This window comes from Anser anser (assembly GCF_964211835.1).
Source record: "Anser anser genome assembly, contig: HAP1_SCAFFOLD_118, whole genome shotgun sequence".
Lineage (NCBI taxonomy): Eukaryota > Metazoa > Chordata > Aves > Anseriformes > Anatidae > Anser > Anser anser.
In genome coordinates, this window is record NW_028153816.1 from 64,561 (window position 1) to 92,133 (window position 27,573).

General features: G+C 39.4%; 1 pseudogene across 1 annotated transcript; it reads right to left on the reverse strand.

Moving 5' to 3' along the window:
• Window positions 1-4,504: 4,504 nt before the first annotated feature.
• On the reverse strand, window positions 4,505-27,060 carry LOC310891415 (nuclear pore complex protein Nup153-like; annotated as a pseudogene). The gene is made up of 9 exons: window positions 27,049-27,060; window positions 26,798-27,008; window positions 24,418-24,666; window positions 23,075-23,214; window positions 22,867-22,992; window positions 20,633-20,689; window positions 6,958-7,531; window positions 5,362-5,556; window positions 4,505-4,847 (listed from the first exon to the last, which is right to left on the reverse strand). The product of its transcript is annotated as a nuclear pore complex protein Nup153-like (transcript).
• Between the last annotated feature and the right edge of the window lie 513 nt (window positions 27,061-27,573).

A 27,573-nucleotide genomic window follows, 5' to 3' on the forward strand; every position in this document is an offset into this window, starting at 1 on the left:
AAGAACAGGAACAGAAGAAGCGTACGCAATTATGCTGTCAAAACCATTCTTTGGTATGCGTGAACAAATAATGGTGTATAAATCACTAATTCTATGGATTTACTATTTAAGCACTTAAATACAAACACCTCTGAATGGAATCTGCTCTTTTAACTTCACACTAAGCAGAAAGCATGTTTTCAACTTCGGATTCTTTTTGCTGATTCACACAAATCTGTACAACGTATTATCTGTGAAATATTTTCTTTACAGCAAGCGTGCACTATCTTTACCTCAAAAACAGCTGGAGCCATTAAAGAATCTCCTAAAGAGCAGTCTCCAACAGCTTGCATGCTGTCACAGGGAGCATAGGAGCTGTAGTTGTAGTCAGCGTAAGCATCGTAACTCCTCTGCGAGTAGTAGTTCTGGTAATCTTGGCAATAATCATTATGGTTGTATGACTGGTACCGCTGCAATTCTGCTTTCAGTCTGAAACATGAGAAGTTGCATACAGTCAGAGAACAAGAGACTGTAAACCCAGTTCTGAACTTAAACAATTTGTCAGCTTACATACTTCAAAGCTTAAAAGGAAGCTTTCCTAAACAGTCACCTAAGTGACAGCTTAAGTCACAGCTCAAAACCTCATTTCTATAGAAGCAAGCATCCTCACCTTTGCCAATACCAGAAGGAATTGTTCTCATGGATTAACTCCAGAGCCTTGACATGGTTACCTGTACACATCAAGTATTTTTAGCGTTGGCATAAGCAAGCTGCTGCTATGTCTCTGTGCTTTGCTAAAGATTGATTTAAGACCAGAGACATTTATCAAGCACAGCTGCTTTAAAGATGCAGTCTTAACCCTTCTATCTTTTGTTTGGTTAATTACTAGATCTTATTTCCAGAAAGAAGTGAATGGAGTCAGATTATCCATTTCAAAGAAGCATCTGACGCTGCCTGTCAGTTTGCCATGTCTACCTCCACCTGCTCAGTTTTTTTGTTTGTTTAAAGTCCATTAAACATTCAACAGCTGCCAACTATACCGCTCAGGTGAAGTCAGTCTTGCTTAACAACACAATCGCGATTCTTCAGCATGACGCCTTATTATTAGTGGGAGAATTACAAAATACGCTGGTTCTTAAGAAGAAAGGGCCAGCTGATTAGCTTTCACTACTTTCCCTTTCAAGATTTTCTCAGGGGCAGCTTCAGACTAATGACAAGAACCAAGACAAGTGCTATCTGTACTAAAACTGAGGTACACTGCATAAAGAACATTCAGATAACCCAGCTGCATATTCAAAAAAATCCGCTGTTTAGACTTGTCTTCACTGATTCTGTACAGGCAGACCTCCTGTGGTTGCAGTGCCCAGTTTCTCTGACTTGAATTGGGGATGCAGAGAAGTGAGTTCTATGCTTTTGGGGAAGAATACAAGCTGAAGGCATTCTGAAATAGCTTCCAAACTCAGCAAACATGAGGGACAAACTAATCCAATGGCTGGGTATTTCAATGCTAAGAGAGCACGGTACTCAGCCATTCAGAAACGTATTACTGATGTGTATTTTAATACCTACATTTGTTTCAATACTGCAAAGCTACACAAGTTCTAATAAAGAGGTAATCCATTGTCTTGTTACTGTAGTAAACAAACAGAAGATACATCATCTTAGGTCTTCTGCTTCCAACTGCACTCTTCCTACATACAGTTGTGTAGGGAAGGAAAATCTGAAAATACTGTTGACGTTCTTCTGGATAGCCGAAGCAAGAAAACATGTTTGTGGCTTATTCTTGTTTTCAAAATAAAACAATATTAATTTAATCAAAAAATTTTGGCAAAGAAGTTTGGACAGTGCTCTCTTGGAGAAGAGCATTTCCATTCTAAAGCAGAAGGAGGCAACATTTGCAGAATTATGCTAGGTAAACAGAAACAGAAGTGTCATTTTTTACTATTTAACAGAACACACAAGCTAACCTCATGAACATACTGAAATTGTTTATATGAAGTCCTGTTTTGTCAGTATCCTGGATCAAAGTTCATCAAATTTGGTATCAATTCTTTAACCGTTCAGAGACCTGAATTGCCTTAAATAAGTGATAGAACTGAGCCGGTAGAGTAAGAAACCCTCTCAGGAAGTGCTAAGCTTTAAACTCCCCATTGCCCTAAGCTCATGAAAAGCAAAAAATAGCATTCTAAACCTGTTCTAGTAATAACGCCTTTGGCTATCTCCCTGCGTTCCCATTTTTTCCCCCCACTTCTTTCCTGTCAACCCACTGTAAAACTAGTTATGTGCTTCTCTCAAACTAGAGGGAAAGCTCTAAGAACAAGAACTCCCTAGCATATAAAACCACTTGTTGTCCCTTCTACCTTATACAGGCCCAAACCTGAAAATATTTACCAATGCATTCAGCTTTGCTGCTGTTGAGAAACAAGGCTGGTTGCAATGGCAGCTAAGCCCAAGTTGCGCTGTCTGGCTAGACTTAACAGTTGGATTCCCCCAGCCATCCTGAAGCAGGTTGATGAATCCAGGGAGTCAAAACATAGGACTTCTGCATTTCTGGTTTTGTAGACTGCATCCTGTGTACAGCCACTACAGCAAGGGCCACAGACTTTCCAAAGGCAGAGCTACAAGAATCTGATTATTTAGAATAACTGTATCAATGCACAACTCCTTGGTTACCTTTTAGAAATTCCTATGCTCAGCCAGATTCCTTTTCCCCCCAGACCTGGTGCGTTCTGGCAGTCTTGCAGTGCCCTCATCTGATCACCTTGCTCACCAAATCTGTCATAGGCATACCCTCTACTATTTTCAAAAGGGAGAAAACCAATTCTAGTATGCATAACAGTTACAAAGCTAACGAATTCAGTTTCTGTCTTCTACAAAAAACAGAAGATAGCAGCTACTATAGCTTCTATTACTTAAGCAACCTCTCTGGCATGTGCACGTGCACAGAAAAGGCTTTCACCAAATTAAAAAACTTGGGCCAGAAGCAAAAAGCTTATTCCTTGGTAGCATTAAGATGCAACTCACTGAGAGCCAGCAAAACAATACATTTTAAGTGCTCTCTGCATAAGTAATCAGATTCCATATTTCTGCATATACAGCAGTTAATCAGTTAGCACTAACCCACTCCTTTTGGAGCCACAAACTTTATTGGTCACAAACACCAAGAGCTGGCTGTAATTATCTGAACCAGTATTAACCGGTACCTCTGAACTCTTCAAACAAAAATATCTTTCAGGTGCTCTTAGAAGAACAACATCAATTGCCTGCAACAATTTGATGGCTTTGCTAAACGGAGCACTGAAAAGCACAGTGGTACAGTTTCTTTTGTAGCCTGTTCAGAAATTATAGCCCCGTGCCTACAGCTTCAAATCAGGCCAAGCTTACCAGCCCAACTCTTACAGCTTAAGTTCACTGCACTCGAATGCCTTCAAGACGTGCTTTTAGGAGCCATGGAGAAGAACCCTCTGGTAAGACCACCATTATAAAGTACTGAGTGTTGTTTTACACTTAAAATAGAACTATCTGTTACAGTCATTCATCAGCTTTCCCTAGGCTGCTGCTCTCTCACTACTGAATGTGATCCTGCTCTCAGTTTCCCACTAACTTTTTCCCCCAGCGGTTATGGCCTCTTTTCATCTATGACACTTTTAAGGGACTACACCGTGTTGAAAAATGCTGGTTAACATTTCCTTTTACACAAGGTGCCTCATCGAATTTTCCTGACTAAACCAGACCCCAGAACCTTAACTAGAAGAGGAAGCACACAAACACACACGCCTCCCTGGCCACCATATCTCCCCAAAACATATCTGTTCAGTAACAGACCAACTGTAAGAATACTGCGATTAAAATCAGTATAGCTCTATACACTGCTTTTGTTCGGGATTACTAGCTAATGTCCTTCCCCTTACCCCTTCTGGAATTAATACTGAATTCTGTACTCCAAAACGCGGTTCTTAAGTCATACAAATGACATTTAACAATCAGAATTTTTCCACACAGTGATCCTCAATAAAAACTTCAATCCTCTACTGCAGTCTTTCAACAAATTAAAGGAATACAAAACTGGCTAATAACTGTTCAGTGATTTTTGGACCTTTGTAGCACTAGAGTAACAGCAGTACACTCTGCAGCATAGTTGCAAGTATGTGGGAATAATCTCTTTTTTTCTCTGAAAAGTGTGAGGCCTCTATTTCACCCTACTAAAGATTTTACCACCAACTGTACTGCTAGCATTGAGACACTGCAACTTCTGTGCTTGTATGAGATGCAGGACAGGTTCCTTAAGGTGTCGCAATTTTTTGTCTAAACCTAGTGTTGAGATCAAAAAAGGGATTGCTACTAATTGCGTACGTATCAATAACCAGGACAGAAGACATGCTGCATATAGGAATTAAACTTTTTCTAAAGCTCTAGTACATGAACATATCAAATCCCGCAGATTTTTTCTAGTATGGTTTCAGAGGTCTTACTTGATGGACATAAGCGCACAAGTGAAGACAAAAGATACTCTGTTTACCTGAAGTACTGGTTTGGACCCCAAATGAAAAAGCTGGCTTTGCTTGCTAAGGTTCCTTCTCTGATGGTTTAACGAAACTGAAGTTGAACATAGGTTTTGCTGTGCTCTCTTCTTTTGTACGCTCGGACTTCCCAACTGAAAAGCTAGGCTGTGTCTTTGACTCTTCAGTGTCAGCTTTCTTTCCAAACACTAACGGAGCAGCAGTAGTGACAGAATCCTGCTTCTCTTCTGTCCTTCCCAAAATAAACTGTGAGGCAGCTGCAGACTCTGCACCTGAACACTCTGAGTGAACACCGAATGTAAATGATGGCAAGGCAGCATTTTGTGGACGCAGTCGCAGTACCAAAACCTGCAGAAATAAGTGAATGTCAAGTCCGTAACCCACGGTGTATCTGCAGTACGTGAAGGTTTGAACTACATTCTAGTCCTGATCTTTCCAGTCAAAACTGTTTAACAAACAACCAACCAAACAGTAAAACAAACAAGAAAACCCCATGCTTCCTCTCTACATAAAACTTTTCACAATTGTGTTTTCTGCCCACCACCTGGCTTTAAAAAGTATACGAACTTCTTTGAAAGATCATGTTTTTAGTCTGAACTCCAAATGAACAACGTGTAGGGCATGTAAAGAACAAGCACGTCATTAATGAAAGCTTTTCTCTAAAAAGGATAAACTTATTCTTGGGGAAAAGTGTGGAAACAGAAGTTATCTAGGCAATATTCCTACAGGAAAAACGAATAATTTTGCCACACCTCAAAGGAAAAAATAATTGTGCTTAACAGGTAAGAAAATAAAAAAAATCAGAGCAAACCAAAAAATAAATCACAGAATATGCATCCTCGTTTTAATCATTAAGTATTACCTCTGAGCTCTGCTTTGGTGCTTGGCTTTGCACTTTCACAGGCTACACACTTCGTGGCCTCTGCTTTGTTTTGAACCAAGCAGGTCTCCCAATCCCAGCTTCCTTCAGGCTTCTTAAATTTGTCTAAATCCAGAAATTCTCCAGAAGGAGCAGAAAATGCAGATGCACTGCTACTGGTCACAGGTGTTGGACCCTCTGTGAGACAAACAAGACAGTTAACCATCCTGTTTGAACATGAACTATAAAATGAGCATTAACTTTTAAATTTGATTTGTCAAATCCCACAGAAATGTTCAAAACTACTCCGCAACTCCCCCCCCCGCCCCTGAAAAAAATAAAAGCCACCAAAAACCCACAAAGAAACAAAGAAACAAACAAAAAAACCAGAGTGGAACTCAAAGCTTCCAAACAACACACAACTCTGTTCAGCACACAAGCTTCTGCTGCTGTTGACCACAGTGTAACCTCCATAAAGAGGCCTGACAGGTGCCTTTTAAAAAAAAAGGTGCCTTTTAAGAGAGAAGCAGAAGATAACGCTTCAAATTCAAAACCGGAAAGACAAGAATGGCTCTTCCCTTCCACAGCACACGCAGAAAACTTTTATCCTAGTATTACTTGCATCGCTCTTCCTCCTGACAAGTGCAACGTAACCGTGCAATTCACTGCACCATGGTCACAGTAAACCCCTCATTTCCAAAATTCCTCCTTGCAATGGCAAGAGCCTCAGACAAAGATGCCGACTGACCGCTCAGAGGTTGGAAGTCCAAGAGAATCAACTCTGTCTGAAATCCATTATCTTACCTCATGAAATTTCAGTCTTACCGCACAGGATGATTACAAAAGCCCGGTCTAGTCCACCTTAATTTGTTTCTTCCAGGATATATTTGCACAGGTGTTTTTCGATGTAATGGCATGTTAAATGACATTTAGAGTCAAAGTTAGAATTAGAATCGTATTTTAAAAACAATACAACCACGCTCAAAATCAATTACGGTCACACACAATGGGAAACAACCCAGTACTGCCCTGAAGAAGTTATCCAGCGGGTCACTCGCTTTCTTGAAGCCTACCACTGACCTTCATAGGCATCTCTCTGCTTTAGCTTAAGACTAGTTAAGACTACACTGTCTTGAAATCTGGCTTCACATCTCCCCTCAATTACATACAAACGGTGAGTAGAGGCATTTTGGACACATTCTGTAATTTTTTTTACTTATTTTTTGAAAGAGAAAAACGCAGTCATTTTTAACTCTTTCTATGGAGTTCTCATTTTCGCCAGTGAAAAATCACTATGTTGTTTTTAAATTAAGTCACTCACTTCAGCCACCTTCCCTCACCAGCTGCAAAGCCGGGGGTATCTGCATTGATCCAGCTCCGTACTAATACATTTCACAATCAGTTCAATTTATGCGACAGGCTGGAACCTGGGCTGAGACCTCTGAAGTGCCTGTAAACCAATCCTGCAGACAGCCGCTAACCCATCAACCGTACCTGGGAATCGTGTTGCTTAAAATATTCCATATATGCAACGTACTTTTATTCTGTACAAGATTCACAGAGGCTAGGATGGAAACAACAGGAAAAAAAGGACCATACCTGGTTTCTCAGACTGACAGGCTACACATTTGTTATCTTCCGTCTTATTTGGTACAAGGCATATTCCACAGTCCCAAGAGCCTTTCGCCTTCTTAAATTTGTCTCCAAAGCCCAGAGTGGCTGTTGTGTCAGTGCTGCTCGAGGAGGATGTCACTGTCACCGAGCTGTCTGTGACCACTGGTCATGTCAGAGCAGGCATTACTCCCGTTCCAGGTTTTGGTGTCTCACATGCTATACATTTTGTAGCTTCCGGTTTGTTTTGGACAAGACATGTATCACAATCCCACGTTCCAGGTACTGTTTTGAATTTGTCTCCAAAGCCCAGCATCCCTGCTGGGGGCGCTGCTGGCTTTGAGGTGTCGCATTGACTTGAACTTACTGTCTGTTTCATACTCTCAACTGTTGAGGCTTTAGTAGCTTGACAAGTTACACATTTGTCCTTTATGTCTTTGTTTTGCAGAAAAGGGTCACATGTATCAGATTGCCAGTACGATGCTTGTTTAGAAGTCTCTTTACCTGCAGAAAAAGTTGTTATTGCAGGCCTAGTATAAACCACTGTGCTTGTTGTAGGTTGTGCAGACGTAGAAGAGCGTGTTTTCAACAATCCAAAGTCTAGGAAGCAAGAAAAAAAAGTCTTCCTGTTAGCGCAGCACCTCACTACATGTAACTAAGTGACTTTACTAGAGGGCAAAAATTTCAACTCAGGTGCCAATGGTTACAACTAGACATTCAGACCGAGCGCAACAGGAAGTCCCCAGAAATCTTATCTAAACGGATGAAATTTCATCTGCTGCACTGGGTCACAACAGAACATTTCGTTAAAGCTTCATTTAACTCTTTGTTTCCAAGCAAGCTTTAAATCAACATTTTCACTGGTCGATACAAGTACAAACAGACAGTAGCTGACTGAAATCTGACAGTCCAACGTGGAATGGAAATAATACAATTTGATTAAGACGCGATGCCCAATCGAATCAAATTTCTAAAGCTCCTCCTTCCGTAGCAGATGACTCAAATCTACTCCAGTAACTGTACAGAAGTTTGTACTCGGAGCAGCAATCCATGCGGTATTTTCCCACAGATGCTGAATATTAATTAAATAATAAAAACTCAAGACAATTGAACAACTGTCTAATTTTCTATAATCTTTTTCAAAATGCATCGGACACAGGACAACTCCTTATTTAAAAGGTGGCAATTTTAACAGGAAAGACAAGCTACTAATACAGAAAGACTAAAGGAAATGCATCTTAAACAGCAGCTCAAGTTGCTTGTAAATCTACCTTGAACATAGTTGTTTTGTGGTTTGTTTGTTGGTTTTTTTTTAGTCAAAAATGAAGTCTTTGAACAATGTGGATTTAGATTCTGCTTCTTTTAAACCGATAAAGAAAGTGAATGTCACTTCACTCAGAGGTCTTTCCTTAAACAAAATGCACAATGTATTTTCTCTCACTTAGCTCTTTCCAGTAGAGAAATGTGCTGCCTTCTTCACAAGTATGTAAGTTAGAAGAAGACTTTTGGGAAAAGATCAAATTCAATAAAGCCCTTTTTCTTAAAAGATATCTCTTCCACAGACACACTTTATGAAACTGTTGAAAACAATTGCAATTGCTTAAAAACAAAATTCAGAAAAGGGTTTTTAACGTAAAACACTCCACTTCTGTTTGCAGTTTAAATTTTAATCCACAGGAGCCATTGTAAGCTAAGGCCCAAAGATTCGCAGCTTTCGCCATGTATTTGGAACTGAAGCTCTTTCCTATTCTTTCTTCACCTGGGCTGAAGGTGGGACAGGAGTGTTGAGTTTTACAAACATTTCCTTTTCAATTCCACAAATTGTATTTACTTAAAATGAAACACCGATTATCTGGCTAATTCTCTTAGTACCTCATTTACAATTACATCCTAACACGTAAAGGAGATGCAACCCATCTGCTTTTCATCTTGCAGTTTTACTTCCAGCAACAAACACCACTTAGAATAGAAGGGGGCAGATGCACCCTAACAAACGCAGCGCTTAATGTAATGCTCTCCTACATTCATATTTATAGCAGATACTCTATTAACCATAAGTCGTGTGTTGGTTTTTTTTTTAATAAAAAATGCTAGCGTATTTTTTGCAGCATCTTTTTAAAAGGAGTTCATTATCTCTCCAGGATTTTTTAGAACGTCTAAGACGCTTCCTTCCTTTAAGACGTGGGCAGTGGTGAAGGGACCACCAGCAAAATCTTTGACCTCCTCTTTCTGTGTGTTGATGTTGGTTGAGGTGGTGGTGTCTTTTGAAACAAAAGAAAACAAAAACAGCTTTCACAATGTGACCTAGTTAGAGCAGATTATACTCACTTTTGTTAGAAACAAGAATTTCCAGCTTTCATGCTTCTCACATAAGAATCTTCACAAATTCTACTTACTTTGCAATGCTTTATGATTACAAGCAAAACAAAAAGCAACAAAACAAAAAAAAAATATAAAAGCAGATCTGTCACTGGAAAAATACTGCAGAAGTCCAACACTGCCTGGAATTGCTAGCATGCGCAGACAGGACAGATTGAAGATTTAATAAAGAAAAAAAGGAAAATCAGCACTTCAGATCTGAAGTGCTAAAGTTTCAGTTACCTAGGGTAAGAAAGGGCGTCACTGGAGTACCACTGGGTCCAGAAAGTTCTGCCGATTTTACAACGGGAACACTAAATGTAAACCCAATCTGCTATGAACAAGAGAGGTTTTTCAGATTCTCAAGCCACAGGAACTCCAATCGAATGCACACACAAAACCAAATCTGAAAGCTGCTCTTCACATTTGTAGCACGCATGCTGAATGACAAATTATAAGCCAGAAGCCTACATACTTTTCTCCATCAAGGCAGATTCTGCTTTAGTGTTCTGCAACAGCCTACTAAATGCCTAAGAAAAAAAGTCAAGCTCCTTTATTATTTTACTTACAGAAGACGTAGGTAGCACTTCTGCCTCAGTAGATTTCACAACTGGAGATGAAAATGCAAACTCAGGACTGCTAACAGTACTTGTTGGTTGTATCTGTATTTTCAAAAGAATTAAAGGTTTATATTTAAGAGCAACAACTACCTGAATTCACTACCCAACAGAAGTCCCGCAGTGACGTCGAAAAACCTGATGTTTGAGTTATTTTGCAGATAAAAGTAATAATAAAACACAGGGAAGTTTCCAAGTGGGTATAGGACAATATCTTCAAAACCAAATTCCAGAAACTGAGAGGAAAAGCTGGAGATGCTACTTAGGTCTAAATGCACGGAAAAGCAAGCCAGGAAGCTGAAGAACGGCAAACTCAGCCCAATGATACTCCAAGAACTTCAGCAAACACCTCAACATGTTAAAGCAGCTGTCTACTTCAAACCGTACAAAAAATATTTCAAGTACTCTGGAACAGATTAATGTTTATTTTATTGCAATAATATGCCAATTATTGCACCCTAGGCTCATTCTATGTGAGGCTTATATGACCACGTTACCTCTAATTTAATAACTTAAATAAAGTTGTGGTTTAACCATTGCAGGCAACTAAGCACCACACAGCCACTCGCTCACTCCCTCCAAATGGAACAGGGAAAAGAACTGGAAGTAAAGAAGTAAAGTTGTTAAATTTGAGGTAGCATTAATGACTCATCGCATGTAATGGCTACCTGGAAAGACAAATGCCATAACCCTGTACATACTCCCCACTCCTTCCCCTTCTTTCCCCCAGCATTTATTGCTGAGCACGATGCTAAATGGTGTGGAATATCCCTTCGGTCCTCTGGGCTCCGCTGTCCTGGCTGAGTGCCCTCCCAGCCTCTTGTGCATCCCCGACCTCCTCGCTGGCAGGGCAGCGTGAGACACAGAAAAGGACTTGTCACTGTGTAAGCACTGCTCAGCAACAGCTAAAACACCAGTGCCTTACCAACACTGTTTTGCTCACAAATCTGCAACACAGCATCATCTACCACGAAGAAAATTAACTCTACCCCTGCCAAAACCACTATAAATAACTTGGCATAAAGTCCACACCCCCCTTCCCCCGCAGACTTCCACAGCATTTGAAGCAGTTATACAATCACGTTAAATGGGAGTTGGCAGGCTCTAAGACTGAGAGAAGCAGAATCAAAACATTTATGCCTTTTTCCCCAAACTGGCATACAACCCCAATTCATTCAGCTGCGTAGAAACTAATATTTGTTAGTTTCATGAGCACCACAGAAAAAGTCAACTCGCAATAAAGCAGTATACTCATTGTAAACATTATTTATAGCATAAAGATTTACCTTGCCCGCCGCCATCGCTGCTGCATCTGCCATGCCTGCCGCCTCCGTTGAATTTGCCACGCTTGTCGTTGCCGCTGTTGACCTTGATATGTCCTTTCTCATCAGCAGGTATGGCATGCCCGCCGCCATTATTGGACATGTCAAGCCTGAGGGCACTGTTGAACACGTTATGCCTGACGTCGCCGTTGTATAAATCATGTCCTCCACCTCCTCCTCTGATAGATCTGTCAAGTCCTCCACCTCCGATGGATCTGTCATGCCCTCCACCTCTGATGGATCTGTCATGCCCTCCACCTCTGATGGATTTGCCATGCCCGTCGCAGCTGCTGGAGTTGCCGTGCTCATTGCTGCTGTTGAAACAGCGCTCGGTGACGCTGAGACAGCGCTACTACCAACGAAACTAGAATTGAACTGAGGCAGCGATGCAGCACTGATGGGTAGGGGTATGTTCGGTAGCACTGGTTCCTCCACTTCCTAAAGTTGCAAATTTTAATTTTTCTTATACAAGACATACTACTTTCTCACCCCATCCCACCCAATTTATTAACAAAATTAAATAGAACAAAAATCCATACAAATTAAGAGAAAGCAAGTTTCCAGAAGAAATCCCGATCTCCCCACCTCTGTCTACCACGTCATTTTAATTTATGGCAGGCCTGCTTCCACATTATACTCTATTCAACAACTGTACAGCAAGAACACTGAAAGTTAACTCAAAACCTGTGCAGAACAGAGACGCACAGATCACATTTTTTTTCTTTCTTTTCTATACTTTAGTCATCAAAGCTCTGGAGAAGCATCATCCTTTCTAACTACCCTCGCATGGCTTCAATTAAGAGTACACTCTCAAGACAAGTGAGAAAGTGTTCCTCTTGCAAAATTAGGCAGGATAGCTGCCAAAGTTTCTAAAGTCATTACAGCAGTGAACGTGGAAAAAGGTAATGTTTAAAGAAGCAGGTAGGTTCAACAACCAAACTAAACACAAAAAGCACCAAAGAAAGTCAGACTAGCAGCACTGAAGATTGTGTTCTGGTAAATACAGTCTATACCATGTATCAGGATGCAAATATAAAAATCAGAAGAGAGCCTCTTAACAACTTCAATTTTCATCCCTGCCACTTACTTTATTTGATTACTAAGATTGGATGAGTTATGTTTTAAATGGCATAGGAAATCTGACCAAAATTTGTACAGTACTATCATGATCTACTTAGAAATGACTAGGAAGGGATGTAAGTTGGTACTACTGATATTCAGTGCATCCTGTAGCTTACATCTGTTTCACAGTTTTGATTTGAAAAGTTTATGGAACTTTTGATATTTGGACCATTATTTTATTTGCGTTACAGGAATAAACAACAGTGTTTATGATTTCTTTATATTGCATCATCTGGAAGTCCCATTTAATGATTTGAAACTTAAATTAACTTAAATACTTAATATTAACTTAATATTAATTAAATACTTAATGTTAACGTAAATACTTAAATTAACTTACAGGCAGCTTATATAACATCCAATAAAAGAAAAAATAATCTGAATATTCATGGTCATAGTTTTATGGAATAGATTTTTCCTATTAAAATGAGAAAAAAACTCTCTCACAATGAGTTTGGTGAGTATCAAAAACTGAGTCATCGTTAGCAGACATGCAGAATGCTGTCTTCTACTACTCTTTTTCACACTCTTGGCCTGTATCTTTCTGTATGACTTAAATATGAAACCAAAAATTAAGCTTTTTTTTTCTTTTTATACTTGGCACTCGTTTCAAGTATCATTCCTGTAGAAAAACTATACAAACCTTCACCAAAACATTACTTCTCTTCTTAGGACTCATTCATTCAATTGCTAACGAGAAATGTTATAGTTTGAAGAATCTCCAAGGTAAGAGAATTAAAAATTTCAAAATTACATAAGCAAAGTTCAGGTATTCAAACACAGGAAATCAATTGGAGCCTGCTCTGAAACCCACAAGAAAACAAAAACAATGCAAAAATAAAGCGGTATTGTTATAATTTACTATGATGCAATAAAACTGACACACTTAGCTTGTTACTTCAGTAAGCTCAGTGACAGCAATTAATTTAAGAGTCACTTACCTGTTCTTGTACAGCTCTTGATAAATAGTGTATTCCTCTTTCCCTTCTCATTTTGCCACCTCCGCTACTCACTCCTGAAGACAGACCATTGGACGCAGCAGTACTGAATTTGTAGCTGGTCACATTGCTAGCACACGACAGTACAGAAGTTGGGGGAAACAAGAGAAAAAAAAATTACCAGCCAAATTTTTTTTTCAAGATATTAGAGCTGTTATTAGTCCTAGAATTGAAACCTGCTGATCAGAAAAAAACTAAAGCTGTCTCACAAGTTGCTAAACGCTGGTAAATACTTGATGTTCTAAATAGGAAAAACTTTATTAACAGCAGCAATGAAAAGGACATACATAAGTGCACCGTTCACACGGGAACAATGACTAAGCCAGAAGACCTGAAATAGAAGAGCTGATTTAGATTGTTATTTTCCAGTGCTTCCTTTAAATAGGACTGGTTCTCTGATTCTGCGATGCACGTGTATCTTTTGCAGGGATATAAAAGAACAGCTCACAAAAATACAGAAAGAGTGCACATATGCACACATACACATGGGAAACACTGCCAACAGCTCTGATAGAATAGGGACGCCTTAGACTTGTGTGGCAAGGTAATATGGCCTAAGCTTCAGAAGCAGCTCTGGCTTTCATGTGGCCATCAGCAGGAACAGCAGAGGTGTTTGGGTATGCCAACATTCCAGAAGTCTTTTCAGACATGAATACAGATCCCTTTTGTAAGGCATACAAAGGCGTTTTTCTGGTACTTAAAAAAGCCTAGCTCAAAACCAGAAAGATATCCTAATCCAAGAGCAAATAGGGAAAAAATAACCCAAACCAGAAGTGGAATAGGGAATAACTCTAACAAAAGTACTATGGCAAGAAAATGAAGTATGCCTGGAAAAACCGTGACATCAAAGCTTATCTTGCAGCCAATCAGTCAGTCAGTACAGAAGTGCATTAGATCGCACTGGAAGACACCAGGTCAAACTCCCACAATACTGAGGAGGAGAACTGGTCTAAACTTGTCAAATACTTGACAACAGCCTGCTTAGCACTGTAACTGCATAGAGGAAGACAGATCCCTAAGGCAGATGCTCAGACTTTTCTCTAATCCAAACTGTCAATCCATTAGAATTCTGAAAAAAGTCTTACATCAAAATAGATCTTCATTCAGACAACTATCGCTTGCCCATAACAGCCCATATTCCTCTTTCTGTTAACACCTGTGAGCTTCAAGGGGGCAAAGACAATTGTCAGCCTTCAAGCAAGTCTAATCTACAATTGGACTCAGGTTTAAAATATATACACACACACACACACACATAGATATATAGCATTGGTGGGCCAGAGATTTACTGAGTATTCCAACTCAACTGTCCAAAGGGACTCTTGCCAGCAGATCAGTGTGGTGCTCCTGCTCCAGAACATGGCACCCAACAGAGACCAGCATCACAAAAAACACTACCACCACTACCTACTCTACAAACAAAAGGTAGGGCACTGCAATAAACTTTGTGAACGAAATCAAAAGCAGTATGAGTTTGCTCTATCTCCTTCCTAAATGGAGAAGTAGAAAGGAGTTCTAACAGAGACAATTTAGAACAGTTTGAAAAAAACATAATTACAACCCAGCACCTGATTGCACCTGTACCAGAACCTTAAAGCCAGTCGCTTCCACCCCTAAAAAGGTGGTTGTTGTGAAGTCCAACTTTTAGATGCCAAAACAAAGTGTTGAGTTCTTTCTGCAAGCCAAAGAATGCCCATGGTCACATAAGAATTGCTTGGCAGATGAGCATAGAGTCAACAAAATTCCCTGCTACTGTTCTTTGAAAAGAGCGACCCCCTAAAAACCGAGTGCAAAGTCTCTTAACTCAAGCATTATTACCCAAAACACCATTTGCCCAGAAGGAAGAGCCATCAATATTATCTGGAGGATAACTCATTTGACCTAAACCAAGAAAGCAGTATAACACAAAGCAGTCTCCTCAAGAAGAAATTCAATTAATTCTGCTGGATTTTTTTTATTTTAGAGATGAGTTAGCATTTGGCCTCAAATGATTCTAAAGAACACATGGTCTTCATGTGAACTCAAAGCAGACAATTAACTTCATCATGAAAGGAGTATTAAAAAAAAGAATAATAAATCATAAATCTTCCTCCATGTTTTTGCTTAAAAAATAAAGAAAAAAACACATCAATAAACATCCTCCTGAACTGTAACTCACTTCCCCTACTTCACCTTCTAAAGAATACTTCAGAAAGAATCATCCCATTAGGACAGAGCTTTCAAACTGCAAGCAATTAAATAGCTAAAACTAATAGCTTTTCCCCTAGGGAACATTAGGAGGGACAAATTATTTTGTTATAAGTAAACTGAGTTATAAACCATGAAATATCTGTCAAAGCAAAATTTGTAACGCTACAGATTTAGTTAAACTACAAAATGAGCCATATTTCCTGTAGAAGGAAAAAATTAGGCCTCCAATAGCAAAGATCCTTTCTGTGGATACAGAAAACGTGCCTCATTTCCCATCTTCGTATCCTACTCAGAAGATAAACTTGGGATAAAAAGTGGTCTATCAGTACTTTTATTCTTGCTCATCTTCCTTCCGTTCATAAAAACAACAATTTTCTCAAAGTTATATTGATCTTCAAACACAATCCAGACTTTGCAGCTCCCTCAAAATACAAAATTTTCATTGGATTTCCCATTCCTTTTACTGAGAACTGTCACCACCTTTCAGGTGCAGACTGTACTGAAAAAGGAGATGTCTTTCTTCCTTCAAGTAAGTTTTAAATTAATAGATGTCATACCTTTCAGATGGTTCTGCTCGCTGTTCTGCAGGCAAAGTCTTCTCTCTCATCCCCTGCAAGTTAAGTTTAGTTCAAGACTTAGCTGAATATGTACAGAATACACAAAGTACCAACAACCACTTCATGTGGTTTTTTGTGGTTTTTATTTTATTTATTTATTTTTAATTTTATAGCACTGAATACACCTCACCTACTTAACGTTGTTCCCTAATTCAGCATTGTGGGTACAGTTCAGTTAAATTTTGGGGCTAAAGTAAGCACACTGCTTCACTCAGCATTGAGGACAAACTGATAGAACACTAAATCAAATTTGTCAAATCCTCTAACAAAGAAAGTAATTATTTTAAACAAAATGACAAAAATTGTGTGTGGGGGGGGGAGAGTTTTCATCAAAACTTGTGTTTACCAACCCCGTAAAAGGGACATACTTTTCTGTTTTCTGTCATTTATGAACAAACAAGGAAAAAAAAAACCTCTACCCCCCTAAAAACTAAGCAGTTGCTGCTACATTCATTTTAGAACTTTACCAAATGGAGATTGTGCTGGCTAAACAATACAGAGATTGAAAGAGTTAAAAGCAATAAGCAACCAGTATTACTGTCCACTTTGATTTCCAGCCTAAGAAGCCCATACACTTAACACGTGGTCATTTGTACACTCAGACTGATACTGGAAACACAGATGTTTTCGCAGAAAGAGATGCCCATTTAATTTTATGGAAAATTTATTAGACTCCATCTACTCCAAAGCAATCAAAACCGATAACTCAGCACATTGTCAGAACTCTCACTTGGAGCACATAGCTCACCTGGAATAGTTTACACAGAACACGAGCATGTTTCATCAGTGACAGCTTTGTGTACATGAGAATATAAAAGGAAAACATTTCTGTCTTTTAATATTCTTTCACTGAGAACAGGATGACTCAATAGCACATCATGACATCGTGAAAACAACCACAAGACACTGAGTGTTCCAAAAACAGAATTAAATCCATAAAAGCTCAATCTATTTCACAATGGTTCCCACTGCCTTAAAGCTCGCCTCAAACATACTATCAGTACTTTTTGCAAAGATAGGATAACAATTGGTTTGAGAAACATTCCAAGACTGGAAAAAAAAAACAGGCACATAAGGACTCAAAAATGTACTCACTTGGTACTTTGTGTCTACTCTCTGGCAAATTTTGCTGGACTGAGTAGTTGAAGTCGGTGATGGTTCAGAATACCGCGTATAACGCATCGGCTGACGGTTTACCGTTGGTGTCACAAGTCTCTTAACAGGTGGAGGCTGGAATGCATTCTGGGATTCCAGCTTTGAAAGGGAAACAGCAATCAATTTATCCTTACGTCCACCCAAATTAATTCCAATATTTATTGATGAAAACAAATTACAGAACTATAAACCTCCCCCCATCGGTCTTGGCACTCAGTGAATACGATTTGAAAATTCTGAAGACCGTTCAACTTGTAGAGGGAAATCACCAGAAAACCAGTAACGAAATCCATAAAGCTATATATAAGTAGCCAAAGTCTGACTGAATTCCATTTCAAAATTTGGCAGTTAGCTTCATAGACAAAATAATTCATGCTACCATAATTAAAATAACCCATGTTCCTAGAATATGCTCCTATCTTTTCCTCTGCCCACACTGTGATTTTTTTTTTTCAGTAGCTTAATTCATTAATTTAACATTCGAAGTGTTAAGCAACTAATTATACAGGCTTCTGGGCTTCACATCCCCTACATTTTCCCTCTTCAAAGTTACACAAACAATAGAACACACTCAAAAAAACCAACTTGTCAGTCTTACAATAATCTCATTCATTAAAATATGATCCAATGCTTTACATGTGCATTAGATGCACTTCACGTAGTGGGTTTGACTTCCCTTTTCAAAGCATTTTCACAGACCAGAGTTAATTTTTAACACAGACCACTGCGTGTTCTGCAAAACTGACTTAACTGAACTGTCAGACAGAAAACAAACCCTAAAGGCTACAAGATTTACCGATGGCTCCGCCTGCGGTCTTAAGGATCAGAAAATACAGTCTTAGGAAGCATGCTATTGTTCAAATCAATACCAACAGGAAATTTTTGTTTACGCTGCAGCTTTAATTTCACAGTATCTCCCAGCTCTTAGTAATAGAATTCACACTCTCTCTAAAGTATACAAAAATACATCTTTCTAAAAAATATTACATTCAGTTTGAAACCTTGAATAAGACATGTTTTATGTAAGTTCACAAATCTACTTCGAGTGAACGATGGTTCATTGCTGGTTTTAAAGGTAAAAAAGAAAAATATTAATTCCCCCAGTTAGGCATTCAATACACCAAGAGCTATTCTGCCTGGTACAGCTCCTTGAAATAAGAAAAATACCACATCACTGCTACCCACTGCAGAAGTTTAGCCTGAGTGCACAAGTGTTCCGTCAACCGCATGTTCACTTTAGCAGGAAAACACACGATCGTCTCCTCAGCAAATAATTGCTTCTCATCACGGGCTACCCTTCTCCCGCCACCATTATGAATTCTAGTATTATGAATAGACAATCTATCTCCTTTCACCCACTGACAGCTGCGTGCAACATTCATTTAGTGGCTGACAATTTCAGGCTCTCTGTTGCAAATCTGGCAGATCTTTCTTAATGCCTTATCACAGGTGTATTGCTATAATATAACTGAGAATTCACACCAGATTTGGTTTTAGTTATTTGGATAATATTTATGATATACTTCACTTCTCCATGCCCTTGTAATTTGGCAGATGGTGAAAAGATGGTCCAGGAAATCTGAGATGTTTGTAAACTCTGAAGTGATTGTAAACTTAATTATACATCCATCCAATCAAGGAATTAGCACAGAAACTTCTTGAGACACTGTCCCTTTGCTCATTAGAACAGAAGATGAAAAGTTTGCACATCTTGTTATTTCCTTCAGTCACCTGATCTTCAAGTGGTCATCTAAGGGTTTTGTAATTTAATAAGCCCAAGGATACCCCTAACTAAAGTCATCAAAAAAAGATGACTAGTTTTCATTTTTTAAAGAAAATGAAAGGAAATCATGCTTTACCACAGCATTATCACCAGTTCTGTGCTACCTCCAAATAGGAATTTAGGAGCGTAAGATTTATAGCGTCGGAAAAGAAAAAGAAAAAAAAAAACCTCTACCCCCCTAAAAACTAAGCAGTTGCTGCTACATTCATTTTAGAACTTTACCAAATGGAGATTGTGCTGGCTAAACAATACAGAGATTGAAAGAGTTAAAAGCAATAAGCAACCAGTATTACTGTCCACTTTGATTTCCAGCCTAAGAAGCCCATACACTTAACAAGTGGTCATTTGTACACTCAGACTGATACTGGAAACACAGATGTTTTCGCAGAAAGAGATGCCCATTTAATTTTATGGAAAATTTATCAGACTCCAACGATGGTTCATCGCTGGTTTTAAAGGTAAAAATGAAAAATATTAATTCCCCCAGTTAGGCATTTAATACACCAAGAGCTATTCTGCCTGGTACAGTTTTGCAATTTAATGATACCCCTAACTAAAGTCATCAAAAAAAGATGACTAGTTTTCATTTTTTAAACAAAATGAAAGGAAATCATGCTTTACCACAGCATTATCACCAGTTCTGTGCTACCTCCAAATAGGAATTTAGGAGCGTAAGATTTATAGCGTCGGAAATTAACAATTTTCCTCCTCTTTACTTTGAATGGTGATAAAAAGCACAAAAACTAGTTTTCTGTGCCCGAATGAACACGGAAGTCTGTACAAAGTCTATATGACCACTCAATCAGTATTTTTCTATTTGTGATCATTTCTTTAAGAGCAAACTTGCCTCAACAGGAATTTTAATATGCAGCTTCCCCCCAAGTTGGGGGACAAGATAAAACGACTTGGTGTGTTCTAGAGTTGTTGCTCTCAACTTACAAAGATAACATAATTCTTAACCTGAGTAATCTTCACAGCCCATCATCTACTGTGGATACATGCCAATATTAACTTGATTTGATGTCTATGTTGTCACTGAGGTTTGAGAAAATTTTTCTAATAGTGATAAAGCATTGAAAAAGTTATCTACCTCAGCTTAAGACATTATTGGTTCTTACCTTTCTTCGTTTGGACTGGAAGTCAGTAATATCCAGTTTATCTATGTCCGGAGGCTGAGGAAAAAACAAAGCATAACTATTAGAGGGCAATTTTTTTCTCCTGAGAGAGAGGGTTCCCTGCAACAAAAATGTGGGGGTTCATGGTCAACTTACACAACACAGCAGCAAAACAGATGCCATTCTTTTAGCATCCTGTTGAAGAAACAGCGCAATAAATTAAACCGGCCACAACGTAAGGAAGAATAATTTTATCTTTATGCTTTGATGGCACATTTACTAAGTTTTATAAACACATGAAGCAAAAACAGATTAAAAGAAGTGCTATTTACCAACAAAGGGCTTGACAGCTTCTCCATTGCCTCCAAGATGCGCCGTGCTGAGGTACTTAAGGTAGCGTGGGACCACACAGTTTCTTGTCCAGCTTTCGCTCTCTTTTGTGCCTGAAAAATTAGCATTTTAAGTGTTACAATGGTCAATTCTGAGCTAAAGAGGCATGTATTTTACGTCCCAAGGCTACACTGATGATACAATCAATATATTCTGATGACAGAGAAAAATGCAGTCACTGGGATTTTAAGCCATAAAGAAGAGAATACATTCGGAGTTTAATGAAGTTTACCTTGGGCCTCAGTGCATCTTGCACGTGCTTGTTGCACGAGCAATAAAAGAACTCCGTACTTGTAAAAGGTCAAGACGGATGATGCCAGGACTGCTAAGGCCTCCGAAGCAGTAATCAGGGAAACAGAACTCAAGAAAAGGCTTGTGGTACAGAAAGCATTTTCAGTAACAACACAGACCTCAGAGTTTCACGATGGTCTAAGTGTACCATCTTAAAATCAGTGTATACAATCATAACCAGGAACTAGTTTTACTTCTCTCTTGCTTCCTCCCTTCCCCCAAGATTAAAGTTGGCTGCAAATCTTTGTCTTAAAAGATAAAGATCTGATTTAAACTGTAACAGATCTAAACATTACACTGAAAAAGTAAACTGTTTATTTGCACCACCCAACTTCAAATATCAGTCGAAAACTTCCTTTGGTGTGACTTTTTTTCTTCCCAGGTTAAACCCCTCATATAACCACACTGTGCTTATCACACGATGTGAAGACAGGAAGCAGACCACGCAGCATGTAAAAACACAAGTGAGACTCACAGAACCACAGAATGGTTAAGGTTGGAAGTGACCTCTAGAGATCGCCTGGTCTACCCCCCCGCTCAAGCAGGGCCACCCCGAGCAGGTTGCCCAGGACCATGTCAAGTCAGCTCTTGAAGACCTCCAAAGAGGGAGACTCCACAGCCTCTCCGGGCAACCCGTGCCAGGGCTCCATCAGCCGCACAGTGCAAAAGCATTTCCTGATGCTCAGACAGAGCCTCACGTTTCAGTTTGTGCCTGTTGCCTCTTGACCTGGCACTGGGCACCGCTGAAAACACAATGGCTCTCTATGCTCTTTGCACCATCCATTCAGGTATTTATATACACCAATAAGATCCCCCCAAACCTCCTCTCCTCCATGCTAAACAGGCCCAGCAGTCCCTGCCTCTCCTCAGAGGAGAGGTGCTCCCAGTCCCTTGATCTTCTTGGTGGCCCTTCGCTGGACTCTCTAGTACCTTGCTGTCATTCACAGCAAGCAGCAAGAAGCAAGCTACTCTCTCCTTTAAAAGCCTAGTATTTTGGTTCCTCTTTTTACCATAATGCAGTAATATTGTAAAAAACAAAAATAGCCGACCAAAGAGGGTTCCCAGCTTTGCACCACAAGGTTTCAAGGTTTCCCGTAAGTGAGGTACTTGTACTGCCCTTTTTCCGTTGCACAAATGGACTGTCAGAACAGAGCCAGCAAACCCGCGTTTTCATTTTCTTCAAATTCCTTTTGATTTATCGATAAAAGTCACTTTCATTTAAATACATTCCTACCAAACCTGATTTGACTTTCCTTTTCGATTCAGCTCTAGCTAATCAGAGTTGTCAGCAGTTTTTATTTGCTATTTCCAAGAACTCTTGGGGGCAAATAACTCTCTCCAAGAACTATATGAATCGTTCAAAACAGAAAGCATGTTACTGCTTATCTTGGGACTGCATTTAGTCCTGCATGCCTCTGTGTACCAGAAGAACAAAGGATCAGCAAAGTTGATTTTAGATATTTTCAAAGACTGCAGGTTTATACAACATATCCATAGCATGAATGTAGGCATGCTTGGAAAAGAAGATCCACAGATAAATATTAGCCAGGTTTGACTACTGTAGCTTTTGCTACCATAAACACAAGTTTTCAAAGTTATGCTGTCATTGGTTTTTTTGCATCAAGTTATTTTAACGTAATGTAGTCAGAGGCAGACAATGGCACTTGAATGGAATTTTTTGAAAGACCTAACAACAGAGGAAACCCCAACTACCAACAACTAGCCCAAACTGTCATTCTTGTTCTTTCTGACAAGTATTACCTGTGGTAAAAACTGTCATTAAAGAATTTAAACAGAAATCAATCTCGTCTATTTTTGTAGACCAAGAGGGCAGAAGAGCAACTGTTACCACATATTCAGCTCCCTGCTCAAAGCTCCTTTGGCAGTGCTGCTTTTTTTATTTCCATCACTATTTCCCACTACACTACTTTTCTCATACCTGATAAGGTTCCGTCTTTGGCTGCCTTGATCTTACAGCTGCACCACCGGCATAGGCCGTCTTTCCGGGGTAAAATGGAGAAAACCCAAGCTGGTTTTGCTTAAAAACAGACGTGCTTCCACGTACCTACGGAAACACAGTATGAGAAGTGGATAGAAAAACAGGTACACATTCAAACTGATTAAAAGAAATACTGTGCAGTACTTACAGGACACAGTCCTCCAAAAACAAATAAACTGAATGCAGGTTTCTTAGAGCTAGCTGCAGAATGCTGCGAGAGGGAATGAGTTCTTTCAGCTTCTGTGGGCCAGAGCAGTGACGATGAAGTATTTTTTAAAACTGCAACATCTGCCAAAATGACGTATGCTAGATGTAAATGCCTCTCGTACGTACAGAACTTTAACAATAAAGATCACACTAATTCAAGTTCTTCAATACAGAAAAATAAGCATGACTTCAGCTTCTTTAAATAGATCAACTTCACGTACAGACTGAAAACCAAGTATCACCTACAAACTTGAAAACTGTTCACAGAGCTGCAAGTAGTTTTCACCAATCTTACCAAGTTAATACTGTGCTTCCAATGCAGGTATTTTTTTCCTTCAGGCTAAGATAAAAGAGGACCGCATAAACATCAGTGCATTTGTACGGACAAAGCTTTTTTCTGTGTTGGTAAAAGGCTGGAGGCCAGCACAGATCATAATCGCACAGGTTTTAAACCTGGAAGATTCCCCAAAGGCTGCTCTAAGAGTTAACGATCTTCTGCCCATGTATGTTTTACGAAGACACACCAGAAAGTTCTAGTGCACTCAGGTTATATTGCTAAAGCCCAGCAACTCTACTCTCAGCTGTACAAAAGTTCTCTGGAAAACCTGCTGAGCACACGTCAGTCCCTGTCTATATGGGGGACTAGAAAAAGCTGCAAACCTGCTGTTCGCCCTTTCAGCGAGAAGACCTACGTACCAACCTACATCGACACGATGCTTATTTTTTATTTTAAAATGGTGTGCTTTCCTCAATGAATTTGGCAAAAGACATGAAAGTATTGACAGCTGAAGCCTTCTACCAAGAAAGGTCAAAAAACAGCCTATAGCTTATGTCAGAGTAGTTTCTTTATCTTCTCTTGCTGAAACACAGGAAAACATCTCGTGTTCCTATTTGTCACCTGCACTTATTCACATTTAACCAGCTGTCTGTTAGATATTCTGAGTCACTCTTCCTTCTAGACAATCAGCCTAGTTGTCAAGTTACGGCAAGTCAGCCTGATTTCCTACCGTCCCAGTTCAAAATTTACATATAACCTAGCTGAATGTGTATATTTCAGCATTGACTCTTTCTAACATCAGGGTATCATAAACGTATTCCAAAGCACGCTTCTATTAAAAAGGTGATAGGATTATATACTTCTAAAACACTAAAAATTCAATTTAATTCTCGCATCCAAAGTTGACATTCACCTATTTTATTTACTAAGGTGATGTGGAATATTAAAGAACGCAAGGTACTTCACATTAAAAAAAAAATCAATTAAACAGAGAACACAAAAATCACCTTCATCAGATGCTCTAGAGGAGGAATCACTGGTTGTTGAGATGTTATCATCGTCTTGTTGAGAGGTAGAATCTTCTATTTCTTTTATCAAGGACAGCCTAGGACTGCCAATGCCAAATACAGAAGATGTCGAGGGCTGACAAGGTGGGACAGGAGAATCCAGCGTGGTATAATTCAGACGGCTCCGATGAAGAGAGGGCCTTGTTAACACAACTGGGAAGTTCAGTGCTGATCTACTTGTGGATGGTTCTAGACAAGAACAGGGAGATAATTAGCTTTGCTATAGACAAGCTCACAGAAGCCAAAACCTGTTTCCTATCGACAGCCATGCTATTGCCAAGTTCTAAGCGCAAAAAGAGAGAAGCCAAATTTAACTTCTTCCTCACCCAGATACGGTTGCATCTAACTGTCTGGCTACAACAACAACACTGCTTGCGATACACAGTATTAATGTTGCATCCAGAAGTAGTTAACTATGAGGATTTACAACACCACATTCTGACCCCGTGCTCAAATGCTCTAACGCTGACTTGGCCGTTCACTAAATCAAACATATATACTCCTTCTCCCATGTACAGCTTGCAATAAGCTTTACAAAATTTGAGATTACACGGTAAATTACAGATAACACTGCAGCTTCCATAATATTGGAACAAAGGTTATATTAATCTGAATACACAACATGAAAATGAACGTTTGCAGTACTTTTTTCCCAAGTTCTTCCATATCAGCTCACGTTAGAGGCAAAACATCATCTCCTACCCATTAACTATTGGGAATTTGACCCAAGGGACAAGGATGTTGACCCAAGTAACCAGATGAGCATTTTTCCCTCTTGAAGCAAAGGGTCTGCAAACAACGCCAGTGGCCTGGAATAGGTGGCCTTGAAGTCTATCTTGCTAAATGAATGGAACTATTCATGGGTATTTTGCCTGATGAAAGCCTACTGTCTCTCCCAGGAATCTGGGCAATTCAAATGACTTTGAGCCACTATCCTCTTGATACTTGAACTGAAGCTTAAACTAGTTAGTTCAATCTTCATAACCACTGCAGTACCACTAATTAGCTCTCCAAACCATGAGCAGATTTTTAGGACAGCACCGTTTGAGATACAGAAAGTTCTTCAGGCGGAAGGCCACCCAATATAGGCTCCAGCACACTGATACCTCAGAACTGAAGAAACACATTGGTTTCAAAATGTAGTAATAATTAAAAAAAATAATCTTATTCTTAAGCATAGTAAGCAACACCCACGGACAGCAACATAAGCTGCAAAAGGTTCCAGGGTGTCCACCTGCTCCTGATCTCCTGGAGTTAGCAAGCTTGCAGTGCAGCTGTTCTTAATGAAAGCTCCTTTCACGCAGTTACATAGGAAAGCCAACATGTGTTCCTCAGTCACGAAGACCTTCTCTATTCTTTTCTCCAAACTCATTCCCAAGCTACAGCTACACAGAAAGCCATCAATCTCCTTGTTTACAATTAGATGAGATTGGAGGCAAAGATATTTCCTCCTTATTTTTTGATTCTGCCAACAACAGAAGCAACTGACTTTCCACATTATCTATGGTTACCTACGCACGCTCAGACAAAACTTCTTTACTTATTAAAAGCTGACTTCCCCAAAACAGCTAATTTAAGAGAAACTCAAATAAGAATAGATGCAAATTTATACAACAGGACTACAGGAACAGTGAGAGGCACTGGATATAAGACAAATTAATCTTTCATGAGGTAAAGGAGTTGCAAACCTCGTTGCCAACGGTCAAATACCTTTTCAAAGACACCCCCTCCCCCCGCGTAGACCTTAAAATTATTGAATATTTTAAGGATAATAATCTCATAAACCACATCCGTGCACAAGTTCCCCAGTTCACCATCAAGTTAACAAGGAACTTTACTAAATTGATCAAAGCCCAGAACAAAAAAAAACAAAACAAAACAAACAAACTCAGGACACGAGACGGAATTTTCCTCTGCCATTCTAGCATCTAGTCTTTTGTTTCGAAGACTGCAAAACAAATTAATTTTTTTAATTGCCTTAGGCAATTAGACAGATTTTCATTCCATATCTTTTAAAAGATGGAAAATGCAACCCAGCACACTTGCAAATGACTTATTTTCAGCATTTAGCACCTGGCTAATAGAGTACCTAAAGTTAACTGATGCCTTCCAAGAGCATAAGATGTATGCTTCGTAACTGTGTATACAGTTTAAAGCTAAGACGGTTTCACAAACAGTTGTTTCGACTTTTTTGATTGTTTGTTTTTTTTTTTCATTCTGTCAAAACCCTCATTCCAATTTCCTTTTGAAATTCAGATTCAAAACTAGAAATCTGTGAATAAATACAGATGGCCAGAATTCCAAATGATTTTTCACATACCTCGTCTACTAATTCCTGCTGGTTCAGGCGTGAATCTCTCATCGATTATGGTATCTTCATCTGAATAATCGTGGTGATAGTTTACCGGAGTCTCCTCCTGGTTTGCAGATTCATTTCTGTCTACACACTCCTCCTCACGCTTATTGAAATACTTCTGCAGCCAGGCCGGTACAATATTTTTCACAGTTTCTGTCATTCTGCTAATTAATCCCTGCTTGAAAGAAAAAACACTTGTTTAATTACAGAAACGCAGTCAACAGCATATGCTGGGATACCACCTTCCACGGACCTTGAAGACAGATATTATACAGCAAATATTCAGAAGACGACGACGAGGTTGATCCCTGGCATAGGATCGCTACACTTCTGGTAAACCTAAATTCACCTAAGATTGATTTACAACTACCTATCACTTTCTGCACTTCCAAGTGACCTTGGCAAGGTTCAAAGTTTTGAAACCTCTGCCAAAATTCACCAGCAGGTCGTCAATCTGCAAGGCTATCAGGAAACTCTACGCCTGAACAGCTCCTGACCTACAGACTTGTTCCAGGACTCTTCCTCTTCGCACCCTCCCGTGAAAACCAACTAAACCAGAAGTTCAGCAATTATGTACTGCGACAGTCAGGACCATACTACCCATTAAAATCAGTGAATCTAAATATTTTCAATTTTAGTAATGCTGAATTGCAGTGACTATACGCACAAAAACCAGTTCTGCTCTCAACAGTCAGGCTAACCCAGAAGATGTCCTGGAAGAAACACAGCTATAGCTATAG